This window comes from Cnephaeus nilssonii (genome assembly GCF_951640355.1).
Source record: "Cnephaeus nilssonii genome assembly, chromosome: 4".
Lineage (NCBI taxonomy): Eukaryota > Metazoa > Chordata > Mammalia > Chiroptera > Vespertilionidae > Cnephaeus > Cnephaeus nilssonii.
In genome coordinates this window covers 7,289,702-7,309,921 of record NC_137075.1, presented here as the reverse complement: position 1 = coordinate 7,309,921, position 20,220 = coordinate 7,289,702, and the positions used below count along the sequence as shown (strand labels likewise).

The window sequence follows — 20,220 nt, the reverse complement described above, 5'->3', positions numbered from 1 at the left end:
ATTCACTGATCCAATCTTTGGCTTCCCCCAATCTACTGTGTATTCCTTCCATTGTGTTCTGTATTAGTGCTATGTCATTCTTCATAGTTACTATATCTTTTCTCATGCTGTTGAGCATCTTGCCATCCTTATTCTGAACTCTATGTCTGATAAATTTCTTATCTCTGTTGCATTTAGTTCTTCTTCTGGAGAATTCTCTTGGTCTTTTGTTTGGAGATTGTTGTTTTTTTTGTCTCCCCCTTTTGGCTGCCTGTTTGTGTTTGTGTCTGTGTACTAGGTAGATCTACTATGACTCCCACTCCCTATTGCAGGACAAGGCCTCTTTGTGACTGGCCCTGAGTACACTGCTTAGAACTATCCAGGGCTTGTGGCTCCCTCTCCTGGGGCTGAGTACCTTTGGAAAGGACCATGATGTGTACCAGGGTCTGCTTTTCCTAGCCTGGGCTCTAGATTATAGCAGGCAAAGACTCAAAGCCTCCAGAGACCCCTCCTCTGCCTGAGCCCCATTGACTTTCAGACTTTATTATCCTCAGGCTACTGACCACAGGGTGGAGCAAGAGATTTTCCAACAGGATAGGGCAGCTGTCTTCCCACCATGCAAAATCTGCCTGTATACAAAATGTTCACATGAGAAAGCTTTTCTCTGCAGTGTGAGGGAATGGCTGAGCACAGGAAACTGGGCTGGCTACCCTCTGAGCCCCCCAATCATGGCTTCTGCTCACACAGCTTGAGTACACTCTGCCCTCCCTCTGCCAGAGCCCAAGGCGAGTGGCTACACACGAAATTTTGTGTGTTGTCCCTTTAAGAGGGTGCCTGCATTTCCAGGCATCTCACACTGGCAGACAGCAACCCTGTTGCTTTTCACAGACAGCTGTTATGTGGGCACCTTTATCATTCTGGTGCTCTGGGCTAGGGAGCTCAGCTTGGGGTTTAGACCCCAGAGTTCTAAGTGGGAACTGCCCACAGCTGTGATATCCCTCTGGAAATTCAGCTGCTGTCTGTGGAAGCCCGGCCAGCCTTTTCATGCCTCCACACTTCCTACCAGTCTCTATACAGCCTTCACTTTCTGTGCTTGGTTATCAGGGTTCTCTCCAGGTAGTCATCAGCTGACTTTTCAGGGTGGTTTTTCTTTATTTTAGTTGTATTTCCAATTTGGTCCTGGGATATTGTCAATGTAACTTTCATTTACTCCGCTGCCATTTTGGAATCTCCAAGGATATGTTTTTATTGATTTTAGAGACAGAAGAAGAAAGGGGGGAGTCTATATGAGAGATAAACATGCACCCCAACTAGAACTTGAATACACAACCTGAGCACGTGACCTGACTGGGAATAGAACCTGTGAGCTTTCAATGTGTGGGCCAATGTTCCAATCAACCGAGCAACACTGGCTGAGGCCCTATAAATTTTTCTTCATTTCAGTTTGTGTATTCTGCATTTCCTACTGATTGTTTTTTATGATTTCCATGTCCTTTTCTATGCTATTGACGTTCTCTCTATGTTTATCTACTCTTCCCCTCAGTTCGTTGAGAATCCTTATAACCAGTATTTTGAACTCTGCATCTAGTAGATTGCTTGTCTCCAATTTTTTTAGTTCTTTTTCTGGAGTTTTGTTTTGGTCTTTCATTTGGTACATGTTTCTTTATCTCCTCATTTTGACATCCTCCCTATGATTATTTCTATGTATTAGATAGAGCTGTGCTACATATTCCAGGGTTGGTAGAATGGCCTAATGTAGGAAGTGTCCTATAGGGTCCAGTGGCACAGTCTTCCTATTCATCTGAGCTGGGCACTCTAGGCGTGCCTCATGTGGGCTGTACACACCCTCCTGTTGTAGTTGAGCCTTGATTGCTATTGGCATGTCAATTGAAGGGATTTGCCCCCATATAGATCAGCTGCAAAGACTGGCTGCAACCACTGTGGAAGATCACCTATGCAGGGGCCTGCCCCATGGAGTAGGACTTACTTCAGCAGGTGCTCTGGTGTCCACTGAGTTTGCCCCTTGATTGTGTCATTTTTGGAAGTAGTTGGGTGGTGCTTAAATGTAATCTGGAGCTGTCCATTAGGTGCATTGTCTCTGGACCCAAAATCAGTCACTGCCTCAGTTCTGCCCAGGGCCACCTGGCATGAGCTACAAGGTGATCTGTAGATAGCTGCTACTTGTGCTGGTCTTGGAGGTGCCCAAGAGAAGCCAAGCTGTGAACCAAGGTAGGCTGCCATTAGTGCCATACCTGGGCTACTTAGGGAGAGGTAATGGACATGCTGAGGCCAGATGCTTCTTGTTTGAGGAATTCTGGAAAGTCTTAATCATAGGCAAGACAGGCCACTGGTATAGAAAAGCCACTGGAAACAGCTTTGGTGGGCATGAAAATTGGGTAGGGAAGGGTCTCAGGGAATCATGAGAGCAAGACCAAGAGTGATGGAGACTCAGATATGGCACCCATCTGCAGGCTTTGTGTGAGGGTGAGGGGGGGAAGGATCATCAAAAGAACAATGGCCTCTGCCAGCGCCTCTGTCTAGCAGAAAGCTGCCCCTCTAACTCTCACCCTGATATCAGACAGTTCAGTTCCTCCCCCTATGTCCCTGGTGCCTTTCAAGTTGCTTCCCCAGTGCTGGAACTCAAAGTAAGTCTGTGCATAAGCCCTTTAAGAGGAACTGCCAGGGGCTCCAGCAGCCCTCCATCTCACTCAGCCACAATACCCACTGTTGTTGTCCCCTCCACCCCCGCCCGACACACACACACACACACACACGAAGTTATGGTGACTTCTCTTCCCAGCACTGGAACCCTGGACCGGGGGTTCTGATGTGAGGCTATGACTCCTCACTCCTCAAGGATGACCTCTACAGCCAAGATATCCCTCCCAATTTTTATCCACCACACGTAGACGTGGGGCCAGCCTGTTTCGCAGCCCTACCCATTCTACCAGCCTCAATGTGGTTTCTTCTTTGTTTTTCTTAAATGTTTTTATTGATCTTAGAGAGAGAGAAAGGGAGAGGGATAGAGAGATGGAAGCATCAATGAGAGAGAGATTGATCGGCTGCCTCCTGCATGCCCACTACAGGGGATTGAGCCTGAAACCTGGGCATGTTCCCTAACCGGGAATCGAACTGGGGACCAATTGGTTCATGAGTTGATGTTCAACCACTGAGCCACACTGGCCAGGCAATATGGCTTCTTCTTTATATCCTCTTGTGGGGTCCTGTCTAGAATACACCGGATGTTTAAGGCTACTCTAAGCCTGGGCTTAATCAGGGTGTTCAAGGCTAAGATACTATACGCAGGTGCAAGGATGCCGCAAGCTTTACACTGCGCAGACATGCCTTTCTGTAACCAAAATACTGATGTTACTATTTGACAAGAAACCACTTTTGTTTGAGCTTGTTTGAGCATGTATATAAGCTGCCACTGACCAGCCTGCTGGGGCTGCTTTTGTGTGGAATAAAGCATGTCACATTTGCCTGCTTGTACATGCATGTTCTTCCGATTTTCCTCACCCAGGAGGGTCAAGTCCCTGGCTGAGGAGCTTGTCCCTGACACCTCACTTGTAGGACTTCCATTCAGCTAGATTTCAGGTGCTTTTGAATAATGATTATAATGTAATTTAGTTGTAATATTTTTTGTGTATCTTGTGTTTTTTTTTAATTGTCATCTTATAGCTCCCCACCATAGCCACCCCCACTCTTCCCTTCACTGACGACTTTTGTAGGCTACAGGGGACCAGGGAACAAAGCTGGAGCCTGGCACCCCCACTAAGCTGCCAGCCCCGCCTAGAGGACAAGTCACAACTACAAATTATCAGGACAATTAGAGCCTGTACTTGGGATATGGGCAAAGTGAGAAGGCCCAGCTCCTCATTGTCAGCTAGTCTATTTTCCAGTGACCTTGCTCTAGAGGCAATGATATTCCTTCAGCCTCAGGGAGCTGATGTTGATAAAACCGGTGGCATTGATCGGCTGGTAATGGCCCTATATGTTCATGCTCACCAGCTCCTTGTTGTAGAGGGACAGTGGGGACTCCCGGCAGAGGATGTACACTTGGCCTTTGAAGACAGACACCAGGACTTTCCCTTCTACTAGGACTTAGCAATGCAGTGACGGACAAATTCATACTCGGGGCTGTGCCAGAGACTGGTGTACACCAGCTCGGCAAATTTCAAGCCCAGGCCTTGCTTGATTTTGCACACTTTCTGATCCATGATGAAGGCCTCGATGTCTAAATGAGTGTGGTAAAGGACTGTCCCCACTGGGGTCTCGTAGATACCCAGGGACTTCATCCAGATGAAGCAGTTCTCCACGATGTCTGTGCAGCCCAGCCATGATTGCCCGCAACTTCATTCAGGTACATGAAGAGCTCCCAGGACGTGCGGTGGGTGGTGCCATCCTTGACATTGGTCACCTTCGCGGGGACCCCTTTCTTGAACTCAATCTCAAGGACATCAGGGGTGTTGGGCCCTTTGGCCATGTCCTGGGTCTTTGGATAGAGGCCTGGAGGGGCTTGATTCTTGGGGTTCTCCAGGATTCCGGCCTCGTAGCTGATGCATGAGGTTCTCTTTCATGCTCCACGGGTTCTTGGGGGTGACCGGGATGTGAATTCCATATTGCTTGGTGTACTCCATCAGGTCGCTGCAGCCCTGAAGCGGTTGTAGAACTCAGGCATCCTCCAAGGAGCAATGACCTTAATCTGGGTGGGTCAGTGAGTAGCAGGTGAGCTCAAACCGGACCTGGTCGTTGCCCTTTCCCATGGCGCCGTGGGACACATACTTGGCTCCCTCTCGCTGGGCGATCTCTACTTGTTTGCGGGTGATGCAGGGCCTGGCCAGAGAGGTGCCCAGGAGGTAATGGTCCTCGTACAGTGCAGTAGACTGGATGGAGGGCCAGATGAATTCCTCCACAAATGCCTTGCTGACGTCCTCGATGGACACCTTTTGGGCCCGAGCTTCAGCGCCTTCTTCCTGGCTTCCTCAAAGTCTACCTTCTGGCCGATGTTGGCCAGGTAGGCAGTGACATCATGGCCTTGTTCCTTCGGCCACACAGGAATGAAGGAGGTGTCCAGGCCACCACTGTAGGCCAGAATCATGGAGCCTTTGCCTGACATCATCTGGGGTTGAAGGTGTGGGCTCCTGGCTACTGGAATCTGTCGTCACTGCTTGGCAAACCACTCGAGGTCCCTGAGGCGATGGCGGAGCATGTTTAGTTGTAATTTTGATGTGGTTGTGGGAGGAGGCGAGTACTGCGTTTACCTACAGCCCCATCTTGACCAGAAGTCTAATCTCATTTTTTAAAATGTATCCTATTTTCTTTTTTTCCCCCCAATCTTTAATTTCTTTATTGATTAAGGTATTACATATGTGTCCTCATCTCCCCATTAACCCCTGAAACTGCCCCCCCCCCCCCATTAATGCCCTCACCCTCCCTGTTGTCTGTGTCCATTGGTTGGGCTTATATGCATGCATACAAGTCCTTTGGTTGATCTCTCTCTCTTACCCCCACCCTCCCCTACCTTCCCTCTGAGGTTTGACAGTCTGATCGCTGCTTCTCTGTTTCTGGATCTGTTTTCGTTCATCAGTTTATGTTGTTCATTATATTCCATAAATGAGTGAGATCATGTGGTATTTATCTTTCTCTGACTGGCTTATTTCACTTAGCATAATGTTCATCCTATTTTCTAAGTGAAAACAAACATTTGCTTTTTATGACTACTGCAGAAAATGAACTAGACTCTAGTTCCCAGATTATTCCTTTTGTAATTGTTTGTCAGTGTAAATACAGAATGACAGTAGTTTTCTATAATATATATTATGTTCTGGGGAATGATAAAATTTTTATTCAGATCTAACTATACATTGTAAAAATATTGAAATAAGTTAAAAGCATACAGCCAGAATTGGGCAATTTACAAAGGAAGTAAAGGAAATGAAGATTTTTCTTACATATGTTTTTCTATTCTAAGATTTTTTATTTTATTCTTTCAGAGTAAAATATAAAATAATACAACAGTATTCTCTGGATTGATTCAGTGAATGTTGATGTACTTAATGCAGCTTTACTAGTAGTTCCAAATCCCCAAAATACAAATAAACTATGTCAAATTCCAGGAGCGTATATGAGTTTATATGATGGTTATCTACCATTGAGATGACTGTGAAAATTATTAACTTGCCAAATTATTTTCATTTATGGGTAGGAAATTGTATTCAGAACAATTGTATGTAGTACATGTGAATGTCACATGTCACATAAACTATTGATATAATATGCATTTCTATGTTTCCAATTTTAATTAATTCTTTAAATACTCAATATACCCTCTGGACTATATTTCTAGAGAAAAATACCACAAACCTCATTAGTAATATCCTTCATTAACTTTTTCTAGGTTGTCTATCAGCCTTCTAAGCAGCTTTCTCTTCCCTGGGCCATTTGCTCATTCAATTGTTCCTCTCATATGAAGAGCCCCTGAGCCATCTTGTCCAATCGGGCATTAAAACCACAAGTAGAACACCCACTTCAGCCCTCAGGTGGGAGTGGACAGGGTGGGCCAGCACTATGCAGGGTGAATCCAGAGGCAAGAGGAGGAAAAGAAGCTTTGATTAAGCAGGAGGCCTTAATCTCTCCAAGTTATGGTTTCCATTACAAACATTCCTTTCTCTCAGTTTTGCTTGTATTTATTTTCTTTACAATCCATTTTGCTCTCCATTCTCCAATTTCCATGGTATTACTATAAAATAAATATAAACCTATTATGGCTGCAGGTAGCAGACCCTTGTTTCTCTGAATACAACTCAGTTCTAAGAATTATATTGAGAGGAAGCCAGTCAGGTTGGTAAGCATGTGAGCTCAGAATAAACAGACCCAGATCTCAGTCAGGGCCTTCCATTACTAATTTGATCTCATAGTTCAGAAAAATGGATACTCGACCCTCACTGCTTGAGGAATAACTAAGGTCCTGCTGTGTTTGCCACCACAGGGTAGGCATTCTAACTAGCTGATCATTGCCTCACCTGGTCATTTGAAGGTCTGAATGACATTTGGTCAAGCACTTTGTAAATTGTAAAGTCCTGTAGGAACTTTATATTAGCAACTTATTTGGACTGCCAGGAAGCACTTGCAGTGAAGAACACAGAAAAGGTAAATTGCTCTCTCAATCCCCAAGAGCCGTGTTTCTTCCAGGAACCAGGCCCAAATGCAGGATGTTAACCTGCATTGTCAGCAGTGAGGGGAGCAGCTCTGGAGATGGGGAGCTGAGGCAGAGGTGGGGTGGGGCAGGGCTCTCTGCCTTCCCACCTGGTGGCCTGAGGCTCAGTGCCCTGATCTTGAAAAATGGTAGAGTCCAAGGAGTGTAGATTCCTCTGGGCATCTTGAAGGAAAGACCCAGAGCAGCTCCTCAAAAGAGCTGACCTCACTGAGAGGGCCTCTGGTGCCGGCACTGACTCAGGTCTCACCACATGTTCTCTAGAGAGGGCTCCTCCCCCCAGGCCTCCCCAGGACCCCCAGGCACTGTAGAGGGGAGAAACAGCCACAGAGAAAATAGCATTGGCAATCTCAGTCCTGGACAAAGATGTTATTTATATGGGGCTTAATGACTTCCATTTCTCACGGTAAAGCAAAGAATTGTATAACAGTATCCAAATGCATGTTGTTAGCCAGGGAAAGTGGGAGAAGGGCTCCTCCCTCAGGCCCTGGCCAGCCACCCCTGCTGCTGCCCAGGACTCAGCTTCCAGAGGCGCTGCGGCCGAATGAAGAGCCAGCACGGAGCCGTCCCCACTTCTCTTCCACAGTGACCCTCTCTGCCTCGCCCAAGCAGTGCCACAGCAGACCCGGCAGCCACCAGACTCTTTCCAATTTCACAGCTGAGTTACTATGTACCGGAGGCAACAGCTTCCTGCTGAAGGAAGGGCAGGTCTCTGTTTCTCCCTCTGGTGCAGTGTTGAGGCCAGAACAGTCATCTTTTGTATTAATTTACTTGCTTAGTCACTAACCCAGCAATCAGAAAATGCTCTCGAAGCTGTGGAGCGTTACCCAAATACAAAGTGGTATTTTGGCCCTAACCGGTTTGGCTCAGTGGATAGAGCGTCAGCCTGCGGACTGAAAGGTCCCAGGTTCAATCCTGGTCAAGGGCATGTACCTTGGTTGCGGGCACATCCCCAGTAGGGGGTGTGCAGGAGGCAGCTGATTGAAGTTTGTCTCTCATCGATGTTTCTAACTCTATCCCTCTCCCTTCCTCTCTGTAAAAAATCAATAAAGTATATATTTTTTTAAAAGTGGTATTTTGATTTCTGTGGCATCTGTTGGGCTGGGTTTCACAATCACTTTCCCCACTAAAATTGTGTGCTTTTAGAGAATATAAGGTGTGAGTTTATTTTAAAGTGCAGAACTTAAAGTAATTTTATTTTTAGAATTTCACAATAGCCCTCAGATAATTAAAGACACCTGGGGTATCCTAAAACCAGGGCACCCCAAGTGGAGGGGAAGCCAGACCTGTGATTTAACCACTTGGAAGTAGCTTAAGCAGGGCAGACTTCAAAATCTAGTTTGACTTTTTTTCACAACTCTCTACCTGTAAGCTAGCCACCATTATCACTTTTGTATTCGTTTGTTTCGTTTAGTTAGGGTTAGCTTAGTTTACTTTTGTTTTGGAGGCCAGGGCAAGGCAGGGGTGGGTAGAAATAAGAGGACAAAGGCACAGGAAATTTGATATACACAATCCTCCCCTTTAGTCAGCACGTGAGGGAACATGTTTTTTCCAGTCCATTTGCCAGCTTGACACGCAGACCCTGCTTTCTCCTTTCTCTTTGAGCCACTTAGAGGTATGCATATACAATCTTCTTTATTTGTTTTAACTCTCAAAACTGTGATTGCCACCCCCCAAATAATAAAGATGCTATAGACATTCTTTAAAAAAAACAACAACTGTGATTGCCCAAGTCCCCAGTGCAAAGCCTGAACCCACAACCCAGCCACTGTGAGTAATCGACCCAACAAAGTGTGCATGTCCAGGAAATGAGAAATGTGTGTAGTTATGCCCAAGTCTCATGTCAGTATGCTTCTTTTTAGCTCAGATTTCTCATTAAAAAGAAAAAAAATCTCTTTTATGATTTTAAGTGTGGGTCATCCAGGGCCCTCCTTGGTCAATCCTCACTCCAGTGAGTCCTCCGGTTCCTCAGTCCCAGCTGACTCCGAGGCAGCGCTGTGGGGGCGCGGTGCAGGGACCCCAGCCTCCCTTCTTGAGTGGTGGACGATGGTGGGAAGTGCCAGGAGATGACATCTCTCCAGGGCTTGTCTCTGGCTGTGTGTGTGCAGGGAGCCCAGGCCTACCTGACAGAGTCCCTGAGATCTGGGATCTGGCCCCTGGCCACATCCCCGTGCCCACTCTGCACAGGGTCCAAAGAGGCACACTCCCTGCTTCTCCTCCCAGCACTTTTCTTTCTTCAGAAAGTGGTTTTTATAACTTGCAACAATATTTTCACCATGGAAGCAGTTTTCCCCAATGTTTCATATGTTTCCAGAAGTGCATGTCAACAGATCAGACACAATACACCAGTGACAAACTTACCAGTGATTCAATTTGTGAATAAGAAGATGTGAAATGATGAAGGCTAACTAAACTTACAGTGATCATTTCACAATACATACATATATCAAATCACTATGTTGCACACCTAAAACTAATATAATAGTATATGTCAATTATATCTCAATAAAACAAAAAAAATTAAATGTGAAGTTGCTTTATAAAGTCCTGTCTTGCCCTCCAGATTTCATTCAAAGCATTTCTGCAGTTCCTCCTGGCTGCCCCTCTGTGCTCTACTGTCTGCAATCTAACTGGAGGGGAAGCCAGACGTGTGAAGAGCTCAGACTGCCTGTGGCCATTTACCTTCTATGTGTCCTTTTTCACAGGTAACACAGATCACAGGGCAGTGCTGTTTCTTAGAGCTTTCTGTGGTGAGTGGGCCTTTCTTCCCACCGCACTGGACTCACTCATCACAGAGGTCTTCACACCATTGTGTTTGGCAGGAGCTTTAGGATTAGGTTGGTTGTGCTTTTGTTTAGCTCCAACTACTAGAAATATGTACTGTAGCGTTGCAACTTCTTCCTTCTTTCATGGACACCTGTCCCTGCCAGGACCCTCAGTCAGCTATCTGTCTAAGGACACAGTGCGATTTCAGGTGACTGCTTTTAGGATAATCAAGTTCCAAATGTCAGTGCAAAGGGTGTAAAGGAGGAAAGGGAAGGTCCAGGTTATGAGCTCAGAACAAGACCCTGGGAAGAAGGCACACACTTACTGTATGCCTTTCTTTCCTCATTAGAGGCATAGCTCATTGCCTACCTTTTACTTAACTGTAGCCAGAAAAATGACTACTCTGCATCTCTTAAAATAAAGAAGTAGTGCCGAAACCAGTTTGGCTCAGTGGATAGAGCGTCGGCCTGCGGACTGAAAGGTCCCAGGTTCAATTCCGCTCAAGGGCATGTAACTTGGTTGTGGGCACATCCCCGGTGGGGGGTGTGCAGGAGGCAGCTGGTCGATGTTTCTCTCTCATCGACGTTTCTAGCTCTCTATCCCTCTCCCTTCCTCCCTGTAAAAATCAATAAAATATATTTTAAAAAAATAAAAATAAAATAAAGAAGTAAAATAAAAACCAAACCTTCAAATAATGTTCTACCTATCCCATGTGAAAATGCTAACTTAGGAATTAAACAAAAGTACTTGACAATGCTAGAAGCTGGCTCTATTTAAAGATCAGAAAGGCCTCTCCTTTTTTATTCTTTTTATTTTCATCAAAGTAATATGTCTACTTGGCTTTAAAAAAAATTGAACAGTTTCACATCATGCAAACACACCTTCCCAACAGAGTGTTTAAACTTTTAAGGTCCCGGAACTTTCAGGGACATGTGAGGTGGGTTCTGCTATCACCTGGACCTTTGTACACCTGTGGTTTGGAACTGAATGAGTGGGCAAGGAGGTGAGTGTGGGGCCTGTGTTTTGCTTGTCCCGGTTGTGATGGGAGGCTCAACCTGCTGCTGACAGTTGGTGCAGCGGGCATCTGGGGGCACCTGGGTCATGGTAAGAAACCATCACTCTCACGGTGCAGTCAAGGTCTGGGAACTGCTGTGAGAACACAGCCTCAAGTCTCCCTCTTCAGGCCTCCTCATTATTCTTGGAGCCACAGCTATTCCTCAACAAACTCCTTTATTCATAAGAGTAAAGGCTCAAGAAGATTGTTGTCTCAACTAAGAACCTCAACAATAAAGAATTATGAGTTTTTAATGAAAAAGAGCAGTCCCACACACTAAGCCCCACTTCCAGTAGCAACATGCCGAACAAGTTTAGCTGATGCTTCTGGTATATTTTAACTTTGGACCCAGTGTTTTGACAGGATTTTGTGAACTTAGCATAACCACCTATTCTTATTTCCTTCTTTCATTCTTCTAATACTTATGTTAATGGTCCATTTAATATTAACTATGTAAATATTTACTGTTGACTTAAGCAGTGTACTTACTATATGTCTCCCTTCTCATATAACTTCTATTTCTTAATTGTTTTCCAATTGCTTTGTTTTTCCAAGCAAAAAGATCTATTGCTCTTATTGCCATATAAGATCCAGTTCTTATTTCCAACAGTACCAGCAAAGTCTACCCAGGATGAGAATGTTCAGGCAATTTGCCCAAGATGGTGAAAGGTGCAATGAAAACTTTCAGTGTTCCGAGAGACTTGACATCTTTTGTGCATTCCTATTTTTTTCATGTATTTTTAATATATTTGTATCATGAAAAAATATATAAGGTAGTCAGTAAACACATGAGACAGAAATCTAGAGCTAACGTTTGTTCAAACAAGATGATGGCAGTTAAGCTACCATCATAGACTCTTAATATTCATTGATTTACAATGCAGTTTCAACTACTTTCAAAAGATTATAAAAATCAATGACATGAAATAATGCAATTTTGCTGAATCCCCAATTTCTTTTATGTTTAATATATTTATTTTTATTAATTCGTTATTTCACTAATGTTAATATTTTATTGCTATTTATTGCCAACTGCTAACTACCACCACCACCTTCTCCACAAAAGGGTGTGTTTCCTCCCAGACTTTCCTGAGGGGTGTGGCAGCTAGTCACTTGGCAAGAAAGCAGAGGAGCACAGTCATGAAGAATTGGGCATACTACGAAGGGAACCCGAGTTTGAATTCTTACTCTGCCATGTAGTAGCTGAGTGAACTTGGGCAAGTGCCCTGGGCTCTGAGCTGTGGTCATCCTCTTTCTAGCCCATGCATGGGTGATTGTAATGTCTACCTCATAGGGTCATGCAAGTGAAACACATAGCTAGCATCTTGTATATTGTAAACCCAGAACAATGGGTCCCAATCATCCCACCTTGCTGACCACCAGCAGTTGAAGCTCAGTGAACTCTTATCATTCCAACTCTCATGAAGGATTATAACCTTTTAGCTTGAGCATATATTATACTTAAAAATGTTTAAAAGACTAGTAGCTTTGCAGGAAATAGCCCTTAAAAGGCCAAATGCTATGTATCAGTGATGAAGGTAAAAGAAATTTAAGACAGTGATGATTGTTAACCAGGAAAGTCCAAATTTGGGGTAAATGAAGGGGAGGAATTTCAGCTAAGGTGTTGCCTTGGAGCAAGGATGTGAACAAATCACTGCACACTCTGCTCTAGAAACAGAAAAATAAAGAGAGATGTCAATTTGTGGAACTGTTTTCAGAAAAAGCTCTAAATAATACAAAAATTGCACTAGTGAAAAATGTTAATGAAAATTAGAACTCTAATTAACTTGAAGGGTGAGGACGGCCACAAAAATCATGTAAAACCGGATGCCAGTAGGCACCACCAGGAATTGAAGCAAACACTTCCTTAGCCAAAACTTGTTTGGATTATAAGGTCTCCAAAAATACCCTTTGAAAATCCTCTTCTCATGACTAAGGAAATTACTAGAGAAGCATGACACCCTTGAGAGGTTGGAGCGCAGGTTGCACAGAGGGCGGGGAGGGTTGAGGATGGCTGAATGAGCATCAGGATTGCTGCCCAGTGCCACACGGGAAGAGAGCCTGAGGTCCAGCTCTGCCTGTGGAACCACCCTGCCCCGCCCTGCCAAGGGGTACACAGCCTTCAGCACCCTCCCCTCATTCCCACTCCATACGGTGTTGTCACGCTGACCTCCTACCTCAAGTGCCCAGAGCCTATGAAAAGGATATGTGACAAACTCATTTACACTTGTGTATGTGTGACAAAACTGTCACCTGCTCCCTGACAAAGTCTAAACTGTAATCATAATTACAAAGGCCTGCCCTAGCTGGTTTGGCTCACCGGATGGAGCGTCAGCCTGCAGACGGAAGCGTCCCGGGTTCAGTTCTGGTCAGGGGCACCTATCTTGGTTGCAGGTTCCTTCCCAGCCCTGGCCCTGGTCAGGGAGCGTGCAGGACGCAACCAATCGACGTGTTTCTCTCACATCAATATTTCTTTCTGTCTTTCCCTCTCTCTTTGACTGTCTGAAAATCAATGGGAAAATATCGAGTGAGGATTAACAAACAAACAAACAAAAAATTACAAAGGCCTACAGTAATCCAGACTGTAAAATTTTTCAGTTTTTATTTATTAGCAACCAAGAAGTTTTTGTTGAAATTCATGTGTATCAGCAGCATTTGGCTGACAGCACAGGGAGAAAGCCATGTAGAAATGAAGGATTGGGCCTTAGCCAGTTTAGCTCAGTGGATAGAGTGTCAGCCTTCAGACTGAAGGGTCCCGGGTTTGATTCTGGTCAAGGGCACATGCCCAGGTTGTGGGCTCGATCCCCCAGTGGGGGACATGCAGGAGGCAGCCGATCAATGATTCTCTCTCATCACTGGTGTTTCTATTTCTCTCTCCCTCTCCCTTCCTCTCTGAAATCAATAAAAATATATATTTTTTAAAGATGAAGGGTTGGACTGATATGTCTACAAACCAGTGGACACCAAAGAGAGACAGCCAACCACCAAATGTCAGGAAGAGGCAAGGAAGGAACCTTCCCTACAGGTTTCAGAGGCAGTGTGGTCCCCACACTGGACTTCCAGTCCCCAGAACGGAGACAATACATTTCTGGCACTTTGTTACACCAGCCTTAGCAAACCATCACAGATTTTGCTATTTGATGCCCTCTGACTTATACCAGACATGAAGCATAATGTCAGATATCAGTAAGCCACAGTGGGGTATCTTTGAATACCGTGTTGGTGACCATCAGTTGCAAAGACAGCCTATTCACATGCCCACTCATTAAAGGGTCACATCACAAGGCACAATCGTGAGAAAGTCATTGATTACACGTGGGCCTCCCGGAGCTTTCAGGGCATCTGGCAGTGTGAAGTGAGTCTAATTTTAATTCTGTTTTCTCAGATGACACAGCTCTTTCTGAGGACTCTGGCCCAAGTTCTACTGGAGACTTACCTACTGAGCCAGCTTAAAACTTCAGGAAGTACACCCCTATCACCCCCTGCCCCAGAGAGACTGAGCCCAACTGTTCTGGAACTCAGAACAGTTGCATGTTACTCCTGCCTCTGAATCCACCCACAGCTTCAGAGAATAGGCTTTCAATAAAAGCAACTGGCTTTATGGAAATAGGGTCTCTAGACTGATAGTATTTTACCATCTCCTTCTCTGAGCTGGATCCTGACACCCAGGACTCATTAAGAGGAATGGACACATCTAGAGCTGGAGTCAAAGGGTCTGGGACCAGAGCAAGCTATGGGGGCTGCCTTGACTCAGGCTGAATTATTGTGTAGAGTGGACACACAGAAGACACTCAGAGAAAATGTGGGTGTGTTGCTGAAGGAGGAGTGAGGCAGCCCAGACAAGCTGTATGGGATGGCAATGAGTTCCAGGCAGAGCAGAAGCCTGCAGAAAAACCTGGTGCTAAGACAGGAACTGGGAGTTCCTGTTCTAGATACTGTTCCAGAAACAGAGTGCTAAACAGGGTGAGGCACAGTGCTAAGAGAGAGAGTGTGTGCCACAAAGCAAGCGAGCTGAGGCTTTGCTCCTTTTGGGTTCTAATCTGTGGCCCAGGGCTGAAGGACTGGTTTAAAGGAATAGGACCAGGCAAGAGAGCAAGAGAAATGGGCCTCCTGGTTCCTCTGTAGAGCTAAAGATGTTTTGCCCATGTCCCTCACAGACAGGGTTGCCAGATAAAATATAGGACACCCATTAAATCTGAATCTCAGATCAACAATCTACACTAATAAAAGAGAAACATGCAAATTGACCACCACTCCACTATGCCCACCAGCCAATCAGGAGTGAGTATGCAAATTAACCCAACAAAGATGGCGGTGACCATGGAGCTGGAGCGAGCAGGAGGCTTGGGTTGCCCCTGGCGATGGTGGAAGCCAAGCTTCCCGCCCTCCCTGGCGCCGCTGAAGGGGTGGCTGGGAGCCTGGGTCTCTGGGGGGCGTGGCCAGCCTGAAAATGGCCCACAACCCCTTACCCAGGCTGGCCATGCCCCCATGGAGAAAGAGTTCCCGCTGTGGGGTGTAGCCAGCCTGCAAACAGCCATCAGCCCCTCACCCAGGCTGGCCAGGCACCCCAGCAGGAGCCCCCACCCTGAAGGGGGTGTGACCAGCTTGAAAACAGCCCTCAGCCCCTCACCCAGGCTGGCCACGCCCCCCCAGTGGGGACCCTCACCCCATGGGGGCGTGGCCAGCCTGCAAACCACCACAGGCCCCTCGCCTAGGCTGCCCCATGCCCCAAGGGAACCCCCACCCTGATCCGGGACACCCTTCAGGGCAAACCAGCCGGCCCCCACCCATGCACCAGGCCTCTATATATACTAATAAAGGGATAATATGCTAATTAGACTGGGAGACCTTCCAGGAGACCTTCTGGACGTTCTTCTGGACAAAGCCATGGTGGCGGGGCCGAGGTAGAGGCAGTTAAAGGCCAAGAGGGGAGGGCCGTTGTGGGTGATCAGGCTGGCAGGGGGGGCAGTTGGGGGGTGAGCAGACCAGCAGGGGGGCCAGTTGGGGGTGAGCAGGCCGTCAGTGGGGGTCAGGTGGGGGTGATCAGGACAACAGGGGGGCAATTAGGGGTGAGCAGGCCAGCAGGGGGGCAGTTGGGGGCGAGCAGGCCGGCAGGGGGACTGTTGGGGGTGATCAGGCTGGTGGGGGGGGGCATTTGGGAGCGAGCAGATCAGGTTGTCAGGCAGAGTGGTTAGGAGCAATTGTGCAGGCAGGCAAGTGAGCGGTTAGGAGCCAGCATTCCCGGATTGTGAGAGGGATGTCTGACTGCCAGTTTAAGCCTGATCCCTGTAAACTGGCAGTAGGACATCCTTTGAGGGGTCCCAGATTGGAGAGGATGCAGGCTGGGCTGAGGGACACCCCCCCCCCAATGCATGAATTTCATGCACCGGGCCACTAGTTAATAATATTTACTATTAGTATGAAAATATTTCATGGGACATACTTAAACTAAAAAACGTGTCCATTGGGTAACTAGAACTTTTGTTTAAGTGCCCTGTATTTTTATTTGCCAGAGCTGGCAGCCCTATCCCAGGTACCAAAGAAAGTACCTCCTTCAGCAGCACACTTCTCATCAACACTCAGTAAATATTCACAAATAGGAGAGAAAATCCACTGGCTGCATAGAAAAGTAGGAACAGCTAATCCAGCAGAAATATGATAAATTAAGCTCCTTTTTCTGTCTCAAACAGTTAGAAGGTCATGACAGGTCATATCATTCAGGTGTTAGAGCATTGGCCCACGCACCAAAGGGTGATGGGTTCGATTCTCAGCCAAGGGCACCTACCTGGGTTGCAGGTTCCCCAGCCACACAGTTGGGGCCATGTGTGGGAGCCAATCAATTGATGTGGAGGAGGAGGAGGAAGAGGAGAAGAAGGAGGAGGAGGAGGAGAAGGAAGGGGAGGAGGAGGAGGAGGAGGAAGGAAGGAAGGAAGGAAGGAAGGAAGGAAGGAAGGAAGGAAGGAAGGAAGGAGAAGCAATGGCTGCCTTTTAGAAATTCAATCTAAACAATCCCTTTTTCCAGGTCAAGTCCTAGAGAGCTGCAGGGGAGTTTGACTTCTTTTATGATTATTACCCAAGACCCCATCTTGAATGGATCTTGCAAAGCCCAAGAGCAGGGCTGGGACTAGGCGCAGTGCAGTTTTTCCCAGCGCTATTATAAGAAAGTTGTTATGAAACAAAATGAATCTGCTATGGCTGCCAACTATAGTGCTGACCCAAAATACTTCAAATGTGTGGAACTAGCTGGCAAACTGAGAGCCTGAGGAAACAAAAAGAGCTGTTTGCCTGCTTTGAAATGCCCAGATCCTCGAAATGTTGCTCTCCCTTCCTGCTGTTGGCTGTGTTCCAGCAGGCAGGGCACCAGGCTAGGCAACTCCTATGGGGGATATGTTGGCAGACACAGAGTTTGGCCTTGACAGCTTCATTTTCAGGCTGAAAAGAGCTGAAAAGGAGGGAGGACTGGGTGGAATTGGAAGGCCAGAGGCCTTGTCCTTACCATGGTATGGTGTTGTGGAATTTCACCAGGTATGTATCCACACTCTTGCACCATCCTCTCCCTGCAATGACCCTGTGAGGCTGGGACATTCTTCTCCATTTTACAGATGGGGAAAGTGAAGCTTCCTAAGTTATCCAGTGGGTTAGAATTCAAGCTCAGCTATTTTTAATTGACACTTTAGTTATTTAATTTTTGCATAGTTAGTATAGTCACATGGTTCTAAATCCAAAATGTATGTAGGGATATGGTGTAAAGTTAGCTCCCCAGGCCCCAACCTCCTAGCTGCCCTCTCAGGAGGTGATTGACATTGTCCATTTCTTATATTTCCCTTCAGAAAGATTTTGTAAATATATGTTCTTCTACTTTTCTTTATTTAGACATGATAATTTATACACTATTCTACTATTTTGACTGAAACCAACCTCTTTCAGTCTTGGCTTAGTAGTCTTTCTTTTAAAAAAGAGTAGTTTCCCATTACAAAATACAATGATAAATTACAGTAAAATAGAAAGAATAAAATATCATCTCTTGTCCTTCTCCCAGAGACCATGACTGTTAATGTTTGGTATTTTACTCCAGCTTCTTCCATAGCTATTGTTTGTAAAAGACTCTGTGTGTTCTTCTACTGAACCACAGTCACCTCTTTGGACAGAAGTAAGGACAGAAAAACAATGGGAAGAAGAAGAAACAGGAGCAAAATATTTGTCCAGTGGGCATGGAGGCTGTGGGGGACAGGAGAAGTCAGTCAAAAGAGGAAGTGGCCCTTGCTGGGTGGCTCAGTTGGTTGGAGTGTTGTCCCATACACCAAAACGATGCAGGTTAGATTCCCAGTCAGGGGATATACTAGATTGTGGGCTTAATCCTGGTCAGGGTGGGTATAGGAGATAACCAATTGATGTTTCTCTCTCACATCAATGTTTCTTTTCTCCCTCTATCTCCTCCCCCCCCCTCTTCCTCCCCCCCTCTCTCTTCATCTGTTTCAGGTGAGGATTTAAAAAAAAAAAGAGAGGAAGTGAGCATCTATTCATCCCTTTGATGACTTTTTGTTTGGAGCTCCAAGAACCTTCTCTGTGGGAACACGGGTCATATAGTAAAATAGAGAGCTGGGGAACTACACCAACAGACAATTTCAACACTTTGTGATGAGTGCTAGGCCAATAGGAAGCACAGGCAGCAGGAGAAGCCAGGGGATGGGGTGGCAGTCAGACCTGGGTCCCTGAGACAGTGACACCTGAGTTGAACCTTGACTCACCAACCTGGAAGGTTCAGCCAGGTGATGAGTGAAGGGGGCATTCCCATTGAGAAAGGGACTGCAGAATTAGAGATCATTAAATATGCTGGCAGGAGACAGGTGCATCATAAGGAAGGAATTTTTACTTTATCCCAAGGGTAAAGAGAATCTCTTAAAAGTCTCCAAGCAGAAAATTCACATGATTAGATTTGCACTTTGACAAAGAAAACACATTAGAAGTGGATGTGCTTGAGGGGAATCTGTAGGCTAGTCATAGTGCTGTTGCATCCTCCAGGTGAGAGGAGATTGTGGCATGAACAAAATCTGTGACACCATAGGGAGAAGAGACTTGGGGAGATTCTCAAGAGGTTATGAATGTAGATTTGGTGACTAACTGGGGATATGAATGGCTCCCAGTTTGAGACTAGGGCATTTCTTCACTCAAAATTCTTCACCAGCTTCCTTTTATCTACAAAAGTATAAGCTTCTGAGCTTGATATGAAGACCCTAAATGACATTTCAACCTTCTTTTGCAAGCTTCCTATCTCACTTTCTCTCTCACCTGTACTTGAGCCATAGCAAAATGCTGGTGATTCCTCAAACATGCCCTCTCTTTGTCTACTGTCCTTGTCCAACCATCTGTACTTCCTGAAGCATATGCCATCTTTCAAGCCCAACTCAATGCCACCTCTTCTAAGAAGCCTTTCCAGGTTTACCCTACCCTTCTTCCTTCTACTCATTTGGAAATAATCTCCTCCTCTAGGCTCCAGTAGCCCTTTGCATCCCCAACTGCTGGAACACTCACCACATGCTACATTTTGCTTTTTGTAGAAGTGTCTTATTTTCACTATGTAACCTAAACTTTATATATAGAGCCTTGCAGGTAGCCTAACAGAGACTAACTTTTTTTTTTCTTTAGTGTGTCATAGAATCTTAATATATTCATATACAGTTCCATATATATACTATTACTAGAGGCCTGGTGCATGGATTCGTGCACATTGAAAGGAAATTAATTAGAAGGTGGCCAGCAGGGCGGGACTGGGCAAGATGGGCCGGACACTCCCTGGAGCCAATCTCCCACAGTACCTCCCCAGCCAGCTGTACCTGGGGCAGTGCCAGTGCTTGAAGGGCGTCTGTGGATTGAGCGGGGTCCCTTCAGCAGGTGGGGTCCCTCAGCCTGGCCTGCAGGGATTGGGCTAAAACCAGCAGTCCAACACCCTGCAAGGGGTCCCAGAGTGCGAGAGGGCACTCTGCAAAGTTTCTGTCGCTAGGCAGCTCCTGCATTGAGCATCTGCCCCCTGGTGGTGAGTACACCTCATAGCTACTGGTCAGAGCATCTGCCCCCTGGTGGTCATTGCACATCATAGCTACCAGTCAGATGGTTGGATGGTCGGACGGTCGCTTAGGCTTTTATATATAGACTAGAGGCCCGGTGCATGAAAATTCATGCACTGGAGGTGGGGGGGGGTCCCTCA

General features: G+C 46.1%; 1 pseudogene across 1 annotated transcript; it reads right to left on the bottom strand.

Moving 5' to 3' along the window:
• Positions 1–3,870: 3,870 nt before the first annotated feature.
• Positions 3,871–5,098, bottom strand: LOC307098737 (argininosuccinate synthase-like; annotated as a pseudogene). Its single transcript has one exon. The product of its transcript is annotated as an argininosuccinate synthase-like (transcript).
• Positions 5,099–20,220: the final 15,122 nt, after the last annotated feature.